This window comes from Panulirus ornatus, chromosome 43 (assembly GCF_036320965.1).
Source record: "Panulirus ornatus isolate Po-2019 chromosome 43, ASM3632096v1, whole genome shotgun sequence".
NCBI lineage: Eukaryota > Metazoa > Arthropoda > Malacostraca > Decapoda > Palinuridae > Panulirus > Panulirus ornatus.
Genome location: NC_092266.1, coordinates 29,754,385 through 29,768,256, shown reverse-complemented (window position 1 = coordinate 29,768,256; position 13,872 = coordinate 29,754,385). Strand labels below are relative to the sequence as shown.

Below are 13,872 nucleotides of genomic sequence, written 5' to 3'. Positions count from 1 at the left end.
GCTGTGGGATACGCGGTCACACACTTATCTTCAGCTCCTGAAGAAGGCGCTCACGATCTCTTCTTAAACTTGAGGTCGACGGCGTTTATGACCCTTCAGCAGTTAATAGGCCTAATGGCCAATATAAATACCCGTCTAACCACCAGTTGAATAGTTAAGTTATAGTATCTCTTACAGGGGGAATTTTGGCCCAGGGCCTTGGGGGATCGAACCCGGACGTCCGGGTGGGGGGTGGTTTCAGTCGAACTCAGACACCAGATTCGGACGCGCTTCGATTCGCTCCAGAGGTACGCCGGAATCATGGCTTTCTTTGGGAGGGTTTACCTGTGTGATCTTTTAGGTGTAATACCTGCATTCACTCTTTGACAGCACACATTTACATACAATTTTGTACTTACGAGCGCACGACTCCGTATATACGTATGCACATCTTAATCACATCACATTATTGATCACAGATCACTTCTAGGTGGATTAAATTGATCTGTGAATTTTCTTGTCATATGCGTCCTTTAAAAAAAAAAAAATATTTGCCACAAGATCGATAATATTCGTTGAAAAAAAAATATCTTGAATATTACCACCTCAGCCAGCAGCCTAACAGAAGGACGACAGGACACAACAGACGAGTATGTTTGGCCAATAGCCTTTACGAAACACACTTCGTGTGATGCACAATGAAGTTGAGGACACAAGGCTGTTCACTGGGGACGTACTACGTTGTTCACTCGAGAGATGAAAGAACAGCTGAAGTCCCGATTTTTCAGGGAGCAGCAACAGCAGCAGTACGAACAACGGCAGCAGCAACAGCAGCTGCAACAGAGGGGCGTCCACCAAGGTCCACCTTTTCCTCCATCTCCGTTTTTCATTTCCATATCAGACAGGATAGATGCACGGGTGTCATATCTTCTTGGACACTGCTCATTTCTCCTCTTTTCTCCCCTCCTGGATTATCGCCTCATCACCCTCTATTCACATAACGGCCCGGGGTGAGTGTTTAAAAGCAAAGCGGGTAACACACGCTTGTCCTCAAACCACACGTCGAGCGGGTCTGACGCTAAACCTTCCTCAGCTGAGGCAGACAGCGATCCGGCAACACGCCCTCCCCATTTTCCCCCAGACAAACAGAGGCAATACTCCCCGGAAAAAATAAAACACACACACACACACACACACACAGGTCTATTTTCCTGCCCCGTCCATACCATCTTCCTCACAAATCCCTCACTCCCTTCCCATACGCCTGGAGCAGTCGAACACACCCTAATACCATCTAAACTCACAACAGGAATGAAAATAAAACAAGGAATATGGTTGAACATTCACTCGTCGTCCATTATGTAATCTGGATCTACATATGTCTCTCGTCCTGGTTGTATGCTAATAACTAACTTCATAACCGCAAGATATAAGTGGATGATGTACGACCACTGGTGTCTGACCTTCTCTGCGACCTTATATTAGCGAGTCAGTCCACATACCTCCCTAACCCTCCCTCTCCTTCCCTTCCCGACCTCTCCCAACACCCTCCCTTCCTCCCTCTACCGAGGTCCCCCCTACAGACTACCCAAAACCCATGAAGAGCCGGAAGGTCGTTTGTACTAGTGCAGAACAGAGCTACTGGTGGTTAATGACGCAGGCTAGGATGACTGGTGCAAACGATGGTTCTCAACAGGCAGTCGTCCGGAGGACCGACGACAAGACGGGAAGAAAACGGAAACGCAGGAGCATGAACGAAAACGAAAGGTCATCCAACCCACCTAGAGAAAACGGAACATTTTCTGGTCGAAGTACACCAATTATAATGACCATTGACATATATTTAACCATCATCACGTAACCTCACCAGCAGTTTTCTTTTATATGGGGGGCAACTACCTTCCAATACCATAAGAAATATCCATGACGGTGCAGTATGACTGATTTAAAAAAAAGAAAATATGGGGGGGGGGACGCCAGGAACTTTTACCGCCGTAAACTACATTACTTTCCAAATGCGGAAGACGTCTGTGGTGAGGCTGATATCAAATTCCCTCGTCACAAGTCATGCAGGTGCCAACGACGTACTTTTTGGAAAGACAGCGGGAAGCTTCCTGAGAAATAACGCCAACTTGTTCACCATTTAAATTAAGAAAAAAAAAAAAATAACGTTGGTTCTGACTTCAGGCGTACTCCACAGGATTGGCTCCGGGAGCGCCGGTTTCACTGAGACCTTTTTTTTTCTCTCAACGAAGAAGGAACTAACCTTAGTTAAGAGGGAGAGAGTTAAGTCTGTTAACGTGGCAATGTCTTTCCATACAGCCTGACCTGTTCATAGAAAACGGCCGACAGGTAGGGGGGTGGGTGTTGTGTGCTTTAGCCAGACTCCTGTACGAGTATACACAAGAGATTTGATTGCAAGACGCGGTCCATGTTACCGTCAATACATCACGTGACAATTCTCAAGCATTCATATTTCATGCCATGTCAATACGTGCCGAAGATGAAAAAAGAAGAAAAAAGGTTTTCAGGGTCAGAGACTATTATGGCATGAGAGGGAAGCTGTGACGTGACGAACATCCCTGAACCATGTTTACATATACAAAATAAAGGTGGTCCTGCCCTATATATATATATATATATATATATATATATATATATATATATATATATATATATATATATATATATAGTTCCAGGATGATACACTGTACCGAGAGGAGACAGATGGAAGAAAAAAAAAAGCAAGTGGTGTGGGTGTCTTGCTCTTCGTTAACGTCAATCTAAATCCTGTACTGAACACTACCAATTCTACTGATTTCTCGCACGACTAAACGACATGAATATGAGAGAGAGAGAGAGAGAGAGAGAGAGAGAGAGAGAGAGAGAGAGAGAGAGAGAGAGAGAGAGAGAGAGAGTGTGTCACTGAGCAACAGACAGGCACTTCCCAGAACTTGGGGGGAAGATGATGGAACGCTGACCTAAACCAACTGTCACCTGGTAATGCCACCCTACGAAGCAAAGTGGGAGACCACTACACCAGCAAGATACAGTAAATACATTGGTGTATATGAACCAACTACAATACCTGAAACAACAACAACAACAAACATTTATGATCGTGTAATCATCAGTATTGAGGTATATAATGATGAGAAGAGCAAAATGAACCTAAAAAACTGTACAGCCAGGAAGACATTACCCAGTCAATTGTTCTGTAAGTTACACACACACACACACACACACACACACACACACACACACACACACACTCACACACACACACACACACGAACGCCCCTCCCCAAGCACACCCAGCGTAGCAACCACCCCACATCATGTTGGTCTTCACCCCTATTAAGGGACGTCATGTCTAGGGCTTCATCAACAGGCTAATTACGGACCCTCGACTGTATGGTAATGGGTCCGTGTAAGACAGACCAGCTCGGCGAGGACCATAAACGTGGGAAGGATGCGCTACCAAGGAGATGTGGGAAGCGGCTTCCTTAGAGGTCGTCGTACCACCAGCAGCTGCTATTGGTGGTCCCATCCACGTCAAGCTAAAACTGCCATCCACGTCAAGCTAAAACTGCCATCCACGTCGAGCTAAAACTGCCATCCACGTCGAGCTAAAACTGCCATCCACGTCGAGCTAAAACTGCCATCCACGCCGAGCTAAAACTGCCATCCACGTCGAGCTAAAACTCCCATCCACGTCAAGCTAAAACTGCCATCCACGTCGAGCTAAAACTGCCATCCACGCCGAGCTAAAACTGCCATCCACGTCAAGCTAAAACTGCCATCCACGTCAAGCTAAAACTGCCATCCACGTCGAGCTAAAACTGCCATCCACGTCGAGCTAAAACTCCCATCCACGTCGAGCTAAAACTGCCATCCACGTCGAGCTAAAACTGCCATCCACGCCGAGCTAAAACTGCCATCCACGTCGAGCTAAAACTGCCATCCACGTCAAGCTAAAACTGCCATCCACGTCGAGCTAAAACTGCCATCCACGTCGAGCTAAAACTGCCATCCACGTCGAGCTAAAACTGCCATCCAAGTCGAGCTAAAACTGCCATCCACGTCGAGCTAAAACTGCCATCCACGTCGAGCTAAAACTGCCATCCACGTCGAGCTAAAACTGCCATCCACGTCGAGCTAAAACTGCCATCCAAGTCGAGCTAAAACTGCCATCCACGTCGAGCTAAAACTGCCATCCACGTCGAGCTAAAACTGCCATCCACGTCGAGCTAAAACTGCCATCCAAGTCGAGCTAAAACTGCCATCCACGTCGAGCTAAAACTGCCATCCACGTCGAGCTAAAACTGCCATCCACGTCGAGCTAAAACTGCCATCCACGTCGAGCTAAAACTGCCATCCACGTCGAGCTAAAACTGCCATCCACGTCGAGCTAAAACTGCCATCCAAGTCGAGCTAAAACTGCCATCCACGTCGAGCTAAAACTGCCATCCAAGTCGAGCTAAAACTGCCATCCACGTCGAGCTAAAACTGCCATCCACGTCGAGCTAAAACTGCCATCCACGTCGAGCTAAAACTGCCATCCACGTCGAGCTAAAACTGCCATCCACGTCGAGCTAAAACTGCCATCCACGTCAAGCTAAAACTGCCATCCACGTCAAGCTAAAACTGCCATCCACCGTCGAGCTAAAACTGCCATCCACGTCGAGCTAAAATGCCATCGAAGTCGAGCTAAAACTGCCATCACGTCGAGCTTAAAACTGCCATCCACGTCGAAGCTAAAACTGCCATCCACGTCAAGCTAAAACTGCCATCCACGTCGAGCTAAAACTGCCATCCACGCCGAGCTAAAACTGCCATCCACGTCGAGCTAAAACTGCCATCACGTCGAGCTAAAACTGCCATCCACGCCGAGCTAAAACTGCCATCCAAGTCGAGCTAAAACTGCATCCACGTCGAGCTAAAAACTGCCATCCACGTCGAGCTAAAAACTGCATCCACGTCGAGCTAAAACTGCCATCACGTCGAGCTAAAATGCCATCCACGTCGAGCTAAAACTGCCATTCCACGTCGAGCTAAAATGCCATCCACGTCGAGCTAAAACTGCATCCACGTCGAGCTAAAACTGCCATCCACGTCGAGCTAAAATGCCATCCACGTCGAGCTAAAACTGCCATCACGTCGAGCTAAAACTGCCATCCACGTCGAGCTTAAAACTGCCATCCACGCCGAGCTAAAACTGCCATTCCACGTCGAGCTAAAACTGCATCCACGTCGAGCTTAAAACTGCCATCCACGTCAAGCTAAAACTGCCATTCCACGTCGAGCTTAAAACTGCCATCCACGTCAAGCTAAAACTGCCATTCCACGTCGAGCTAAAATGCCATCCACGTCGAGCTAAAACTGCCATCCAAGTCGAGCTAAAACTGCCATCCAAGTCGAAGCTAAAACTGCCATTCCACGTCGAGCTAAAACTGCATCCACGTCGAGCTTAAAACTGCCATCCACGTCAAGCTAAAACTGCCATCCAAGTCGAGCTAAAACTGCCATCCAAGTCGAGCTAAAACTGCCATTCCACGTCAAGCTAAAACTGCCATCCAAGTCGAGCTAAAACTGCCATCACGTCGAGCTAAAATGCCATCCACGTCGAAGCTAAAACTGCCATCCAAGTCGAGCTAAAAACTGCATCCACGTCGAGCTAAAATGCCATCCACGTCGAGCTTAAAACTGCCATCCAAGTCGAGCTAAAAACTGCATCCACGTCGAGCTAAAAACTGCCATCCACGTCAAGCTAAAACTGCCATTCCACGTCGAGCTAAAACTGCCATCCACGTCGAGCTTAAAACTGCCATCCACGTCGAGCTTAAAACTGCCATCCACGTCAAGCTAAAACTGCCATCACGTCGAGCTAAAACTGCCATCCAAGTCGAGCTAAAACTGCCATCCACGTCAAGCTAAAACTGCCATCCAAGTCGAGCTAAAACTGCATCCACGTCGAGCTAAAACTGCCATCCACGTCGAGCTAAAATGCCATCCACGTCGAGCTAAAATGCCATCCACGTCGAGCTAAAATGCCATCCACGTCGAGCTAAAACTGCCATTCCACGTCGAGCTAAAACTGCCATTCCACGTCGAGCTAAAACTGCATCCACGTCGAGCTAAAATGCCATCCACGTCGAGCTAAAACTGCCATCCAAGTCGAGCTAAAACTGCCATCCACGCCGAGCTAAAACTGCCATCCACGTCAAGCTAAAACTGCCATCCACCGTCGAGCTAAAACTGCCATCCACGTCGAGCTTAAAACTGCCATCCACGTCGAGCTAAAACTGCATCCACGTCGAGCTAAAACTGCATCCACGTCGAGCTTAAAACTGCCATCCACGTCGAGCTAAAACTGCCATTCCACGTCGAGCTAAAATGCCATCCACGTCGAAGCTAAAACTGCCATCCAAGTCGAGCTAAAACTGCCATTCCACGTCGAGCTAAAAACTGCCATCCAAGTCGAGCTAAAACTGCCATCCAAGTCGAGCTAAAACTGCCATCACGTCGAGCTAAAACTGCATCCACGTCGAGCTAAAACTGCCATTCCACGTCGAGCTAAAATGCCATCCACGTCGAGCTAAAATGCCATCCACGTCGAGCTTAAAACTGCCATCCACGTCGAGCTAAAACTGCCATTCCACGTCGAGCTAAAACTGCATCCACGTCGAGCTTAAAACTGCCATCCACGTCGAGCTTAAAACTGCCATCCACGTCGAGCTTAAAACTGCCATCCACGTCGAGCTAAAATGCCATCCACGTCGAGCTTAAAACTGCCATCCACGTCGAGCTAAAATGCCATCCACGTCGAGCTAAAACTGCATCCACGTCGAGCTAAAACTGCCATCCACGTCAAGCTAAAACTGCCATCCAAGTCGAGCTAAAACTGCATCCACGTCGAGCTAAAACTGCCATCCACGTCGAGCTAAAACTGCATCCACGTCGAGCTAAAACTGCCATCCAAGTCGAGCTAAAACTGCCATCACGTCGAGCTAAAAACTGCCATCCAAGTCGAGCTAAAACTGCCATCCACGTCAAGCTAAAACTGCCATCACGTCGAGCTAAAATGCCATCCACGTCGAGCTTAAAACTGCCATCCACGTCAAGCTAAAACTGCCATCACGTCGAGCTAAAAACTGCCATCCACGTCGAGCTAAAATGCCATCCACGTCGAAGCTAAAACTGCCATTCCACGTCGAGCTAAAAACTGCCATCCACGTCGAGCTAAAAACTGCCATCCACGTCGAGCTTAAAACTGCCATCCACGTCGAGCTTAAAACTGCCATCCACGTCAAGCTAAAACTGCCATCACGTCGAGCTAAAAACTGCCATCCACGTCGAGCTAAAACTGCCATTCCACGTCGAGCTAAAACTGCCATCCACGCCGAGCTAAAACTGCCATCCACGTCGAGCTAAAACTGCCATCCACGTCAAGCTAAAACTGCCATCCAAGTCGAGCTAAAACTGCCATCCACGTCAAGCTAAAACTGCCATCCACGCCGAGCTAAAACTGCCATCCACGTCGAGCTTAAAACTGCCATCCACGTCGAGCTTAAAACTGCCATCCAAGTCGAGCTAAAACTGCCATCCACGCCGAGCTAAAACTGCCATTCCACGTCGAGCTAAAACTGCCATCCACGCCGAGCTAAAACTGCCATCCACGTCAAGCTAAAACTGCCATTCCACGTCGAGCTAAAAACTGCCATCCACGTCGAGCTTAAAACTGCCATCCACGTCGAGCTTAAAACTGCCATCCACGTCGAGCTAAAACTGCCATCACGTCGAGCTAAAAACTGCCATCCACGTCAAGCTAAAACTGCCATCCAAGTCGAGCTAAAACTGCCATCCACGTCGAGCTAAAATGCCATCCACGTCGAGCTAAAACTGCCATTCCACGTCGAGCTAAAACTGCCATCCACGCCGAGCTAAAACTGCCATCCACGCCGAGCTAAAACTGCCATCCAAGTCGAGCTAAAACTGCCATTCCACGTCGAGCTAAAACTGCCATCCACGTCAAGCTAAAACTGCCATCCACGTCGAGCTAAAACTGCCATCCACGTCAAGCTAAAACTGCCATTCCACGTCGAGCTAAAACTGCATCCACGTCGAGCTAAAATGCCATCCACGTCGAGCTTAAAACTGCCATCCACGTCAAGCTAAAACTGCCATTCCACGTCGAGCTAAAACTGCCATCCACGTCAAGCTAAAACTGCCATCACGTCGAGCTAAAATGCCATCCACGTCGAGCTAAAACTGCCATTCCACGTCGAGCTAAAACTGCCATCACGTCGAGCTAAAACTGCCATTCCACGTCGAGCTAAAAACTGCCATCCACGTCGAGCTAAAAACTGCCATCCACGTCAAGCTAAAACTGCCATTCCACGTCGAGCTAAAAACTGCCATCCAAGTCGAGCTAAAACTGCCATTCCACGTCGAGCTAAAACTGCCATTCCACGTCGAGCTAAAACTGCCATTCCACGTCGAGCTAAAAACTGCCATCCAAGTCGAGCTAAAAACTGCATCCACGTCGAGCTAAAACTGCCATTCCACGTCGAGCTAAAAACTGCATCCACGTCGAGCTAAAACTGCATCCACGTCGAGCTAAAACTGCCATTCCACGTCGAGCTAAAACTGCCATTCCACGTCGAGCTAAAACTGCCATCCACGCCGAGCTAAAACTGCCATCCACGCCGAGCTAAAACTGCCATTCCACGTCGAGCTAAAACTGCCATCCACGTCAAGCTAAAACTGCCATCCACGTCGAAGCTAAAACTGCCATTCCACGTCGAGCTAAAATGCCATCACGTCGAGCTAAAACTGCCATTCCACGTCGAGCTAAAATGCCATCCACGTCGAGCTAAAATGCCATCCACGTCGAGCTAAAACTGCCATTCCACGTCGAGCTAAAATGCCATCCACGTCGAGCTAAAACTGCCATCACGTCGAGCTAAAACTGCCATTCCACGTCGAGCTAAAACTGCCATCACGTCGAGCTAAAACTGCATCCACGTCGAGCTAAAAACTGCCATCCACGCCGAGCTAAAACTGCCATCCACGTCGAGCTAAAATGCCATCCACGTCGAGCTTAAAACTGCCATCCACGTCGAGCTTAAAACTGCCATCCACGTCGAGCTTAAAACTGCCATCCACGTCGAGCTTAAAACTGCCATCCACGTCGAGCTAAAATGCCATCCACGTCGAGCTAAAATGCCATCCACGTCGAGCTAAAATGCCATCCACGTCGAGCTAAAAACTGCCATCCAAGTCGAGCTAAAACTGCCATCCAAGTCGAGCTAAAACTGCATCCACGTCGAGCTAAAACTGCCATCCAAGTCGAGCTAAAACTGCCATCCAAGTCGAGCTAAAACTGCCATCCAAGTCGAGCTAAAACTGCCATCCAAGTCGAGCTAAAACTGCATCCACGTCGAGCTTAAAACTGCCATCCAAGTCGAGCTAAAACTGCATCCACGTCGAGCTAAAACTGCATCCACGTCGAGCTAAAACTGCCATCACGTCGAGCTAAAATGCCATCCACGTCGAGCTAAAACTGCCATCCAAGTCGAGCTAAAACTGCCATCCAAGTCGAGCTAAAACTGCCATTCCACGTCGAGCTAAAACTGCCATCCACGTCGAAGCTAAAACTGCCATTCCACGTCGAGCTAAAACTGCATCCACGTCGAGCTTAAAACTGCCATCCACGCCGAGCTAAAACTGCCATCCAAGTCGAGCTAAAACTGCCATTCCACGTCGAGCTAAAATGCCATCCACGTCGAGCTAAAACTGCCATCCAAGTCGAGCTAAAACTGCCATCCACGTCGAGCTTAAAACTGCCATCCACGTCAAGCTAAAACTGCCATCCAAGTCGAGCTAAAACTGCATCCACGTCGAGCTTAAAACTGCCATCCACGTCGAGCTAAAACTGCATCCACGTCGAGCTTAAAACTGCCATCCACGTCGAGCTTAAAACTGCCATCCACGTCGAGCTAAAATGCCATCCACGTCGAGCTAAAATGCCATCCACGTCGAGCTAAAACTGCCATTCCACGTCGAGCTAAAATGCCATCCACGTCGAGCTATAAACTGCATCCACGTCGAGCTAAAATGCCATCCACGTCGAGCTTAAAACTGCCATCCACGTCGAGCTATAAACTGCATCCACGTCGAGCTTAAAACTGCCATCCACGTCAAGCTAAAACTGCCATCCAAGTCGAGCTAAAACTGCCATTCCACGTCGAGCTAAAAACTGCCATCCACGTCAAGCTAAAACTGCCATTCCACGTCGAGCTAAAACTGCATCCACGTCGAGCTTAAAACTGCCATCCACGTCGAGCTTAAAACTGCCATCCACGTCGAGCTTAAAACTGCCATCCACGTCGAGCTAAAATGCCATCCACGTCGAGCTTAAAACTGCCATCCACGCCGAGCTAAAACTGCCATCCACGTCAAGCTAAAACTGCCATTCCACGTCGAGCTAAAATGCCATCCACGTCGAGCTAAAACTGCCATTCCACGTCGAGCTAAAACTGCCATTCCACGTCGAGCTAAAACTGCCATCCACGTCGAGCTAAAACTGCCATCCACGTCAAGCTAAAACTGCCATCCACGTCGAGCTTAAAACTGCCATCCACGTCGAGCTAAAACTGCCATCCACGCCGAGCTAAAACTGCCATCCAAGTCGAGCTAAAACTGCCATCCAAGTCGAGCTAAAACTGCATCCACGTCGAGCTTAAAACTGCCATCCAAGTCGAGCTAAAACTGCCATCCACGTCGAGCTAAAATGCCATCCACGTCGAGCTAAAACTGCCATCCAAGTCGAGCTAAAACTGCATCCACGTCGAGCTAAAAACTGCATCCACGTCGAGCTTAAAACTGCCATCCACGTCAAGCTAAAACTGCCATCCACGTCGAGCTAAAACTGCATCCACGTCGAGCTAAAAACTGCCATCCACGCCGAGCTAAAACTGCCATCACGTCGAGCTAAAAACTGCCATCCACGCCGAGCTAAAACTGCCATCCACGTCAAGCTAAAACTGCCATCACGTCGAGCTAAAACTGCCATCCACGCCGAGCTAAAACTGCCATCCACGTCAAGCTAAAACTGCCATCACGTCGAGCTAAAACTGCCATCCACGTCAAGCTAAAACTGCCATCCACCGTCGAGCTAAAACTGCCATCCACGTCGAGCTAAAACTGCATCCACGTCGAATGAAAGGGGAGATGTTATTCACTGGGTAGGAGGTGAAGGGGACAGTGTCATTCATACGTGAAAATGAAGGAATTGAAGTTGTGACGTCACGGCATCTTTCGGGGCAGATATCGAAAGAGGGACCCCGGGCGTTCGCCTCCTCCCCCCCACCTGGGTTTAATGGTTTTAAACCCTCTTGGTTTAACACTTCAATCCCTCGGGTTTAACAGGCATGGGAGATGGGTGATAATCAAGGCGCAACAGATGGACGGGAGAAAATGGAATTGAAGAAAGGAAAAGGAAGAGAAGAAACACAAGGAATAAAGGAGAGAGAGAGAGAGAGAGAGAGAGAGAGAGAGAGAGAGAGAGAGAGAGAGAGAGAGAGAGAGAGAGAGAGAGGGGGGGGGGGGGGATTTGGTAAGTATTCTACCGGGTTCCGTTTTCTTTCAATGTTTAGTCTACAGGGTAAGGAGTACACAGAAGGATAAACGGGAGGGATACATGGGAGAGAAAGACATCAAGAAGGGAGAAAATGGCGAGGAATACATAACGAAGGATACAGTTGAAAGACAAGCATTTAAAAAATACAAATTGTAACGGAGATACAGCATACATACAGGCATCGCCATAGTTTCAACAGTCTCCCCCATAAAATCTGGAAACTACATTTTCCTTAAAGCTTTTGTTTATTCAAGCTAATTCGGTTGTTATGCGCGCACTCTTGAACAACTCATCCATAAAATGAATTCACATGTTCAAACTATGTCTATATGTATGGAGTAAAATATTTTCAATCAGTGAAACTGGCAGAATTTTATTGAATATCAGACATCACATCTATAGGTCAATGAGACTTATATTTCTTTCTTGTACCTCCCCTGATGATGTGATTATTACACGAAAGTGCACTTGGGAACTTATCGTGTTTCATCTCCCAGTGGACTCATAGAAATATATATATATATATATATATATATATATATATATATATATATATATATATATATATATATATATATATATATATATATCGGCTGTGGCACAGTGATTTATATAGGATCTTATTAACGTTACATGTAAATGCAATATTTACTTATCCCAAGTCGCACATCATTTAGAAATATAATCTGTAGTCACGATAGACATTCGGTGGATCTGGTTAGGTTAATCAGCATCGGGACGATCAGACTTTCATCATCAGTCCGAATTAACATACCTAATTAAGGCCCCGGTCACTAATTGAGTTTCCCCCCCCCCCCCAAGTGATCCTCAACTGAATGGGGAGGTCTCCCCCCCACCTCCCCTTCCTCTCTCTCTCTCTCTCTCTCTCTCTCTGTCAGCCTCTCAGCTTATCCCTTCCCTCCTCCTCCTCCTCCTCCCCCCAAAGCCTGGGTAGTGAGCTCTCAAGGGGTGGTGGTGGTGGTGGTGGGTGGGAGAGAGAGAGAGAGAGAGAGAGAGAGAGAGAGAGAGAGAGAGAGAGAGAGAGAGAGAGAGAGAGAGAGGAGACCCGGAACTGGTCAGCAGGAAACGCAAGACTTGGGGTGTGTGGGGATTCGAACCGAGACAGTCAAGACGGCGAGGGGCCACGACCTGATCATCGCAAAAAATATACCTTTTTTTTTTCTTCTTTTTTATCGCCGACGGGAGTCATCACATCTTATCTATACAACGCGATAAACAAAACACGAGGCAAAACCAGGAAGACAGCCTTTTTATCAGCGCCCTGGCTGGTGTCCCTGTGTCACATGCACGGATTTCTCATCCACCACAAAACCCCCACCCTTCCCCCATACCACGTTTTCTTTAAAGACAAACCTCTCATCTCCGTCAGCAGACCCAGAGGGGGGTCTATCAAAGGCGGTTCCTCTTCGTCATTAGTACCAGCCTGAGAGGTCATAATGACCCAATGAGAGGTCAAGAGATGCCCCGGATGTGTCGAGGGGGCTGGCGGCAAGCGCCTCTTGAACTGGGTTTAATAAAGTGGGTCTGCTGCCACCACTGTCGTGAGATGCAGTGGGTGGAAGGTTAAACTCTAGTGGGTTAGACGACGCTATCGCCGTGTTTACATACAAGTTCTTAAGTACGTATATCCGTTACGTTCTCGAGGTGCCAGAGCTGCGATGGCTGGGTATCTTCATGGCTGCTTGGGGTAGGGGTATCTCTTACCTTCATGGCTGCTTGGGGCAGGGGTATCTCTTACCTTCATGGCTGCTTGGGGTAGGGGTATCTCTTACCTTCATGGCTGCTTGGGGTATCTCTTACCTTCATGGCTGCTTGGGGCAGGGGTATCTCTTACCTTCATGGCTGCTTGGGGTATCTCTTACCTTCATGGCTGCTTGGGGTATCTCTTACCTTCATGGCTGCTTGGGGCAGGGGTATCTCTTACCTTTATGGCTGCTTGGGGCAGGGGTATCTCTTACCTTCATGGCTGCTTGGGGCAGGGGTATCTCTTACCTTCATGGCTGCTTGGGGTATCTCTTACCTTCATGGCTGCTTGGGGCAGGGGTATCTCTTACCTTCATGGCTGCTTGGGGCAGGGGTATCTCTTACCTTCATGGCTGCTTTGGGTACGGGTATCTCTTACCTTCATGGCTGCTTGGGGTAGGGGTATCTCTTACCTTCATGGCTGCTTGGAGTAGGGGAGTATCTCTTACCTTACCTTGCCTTCGTAGGTACAGAAGGTAGGAATG

At 48.2% G+C, this 13,872-nt stretch overlaps 1 protein-coding gene across 5 annotated transcripts in view; it reads right to left on the bottom strand.

Annotated features, from left to right (window-relative positions):
• Eaat1 (Excitatory amino acid transporter 1) overlaps positions 1-13,872 on the bottom strand; it is a 224,972-nt gene that overhangs the window by 70,800 nt on the left and 140,300 nt on the right. The gene's annotated exons all lie outside the window — the stretch shown is intronic.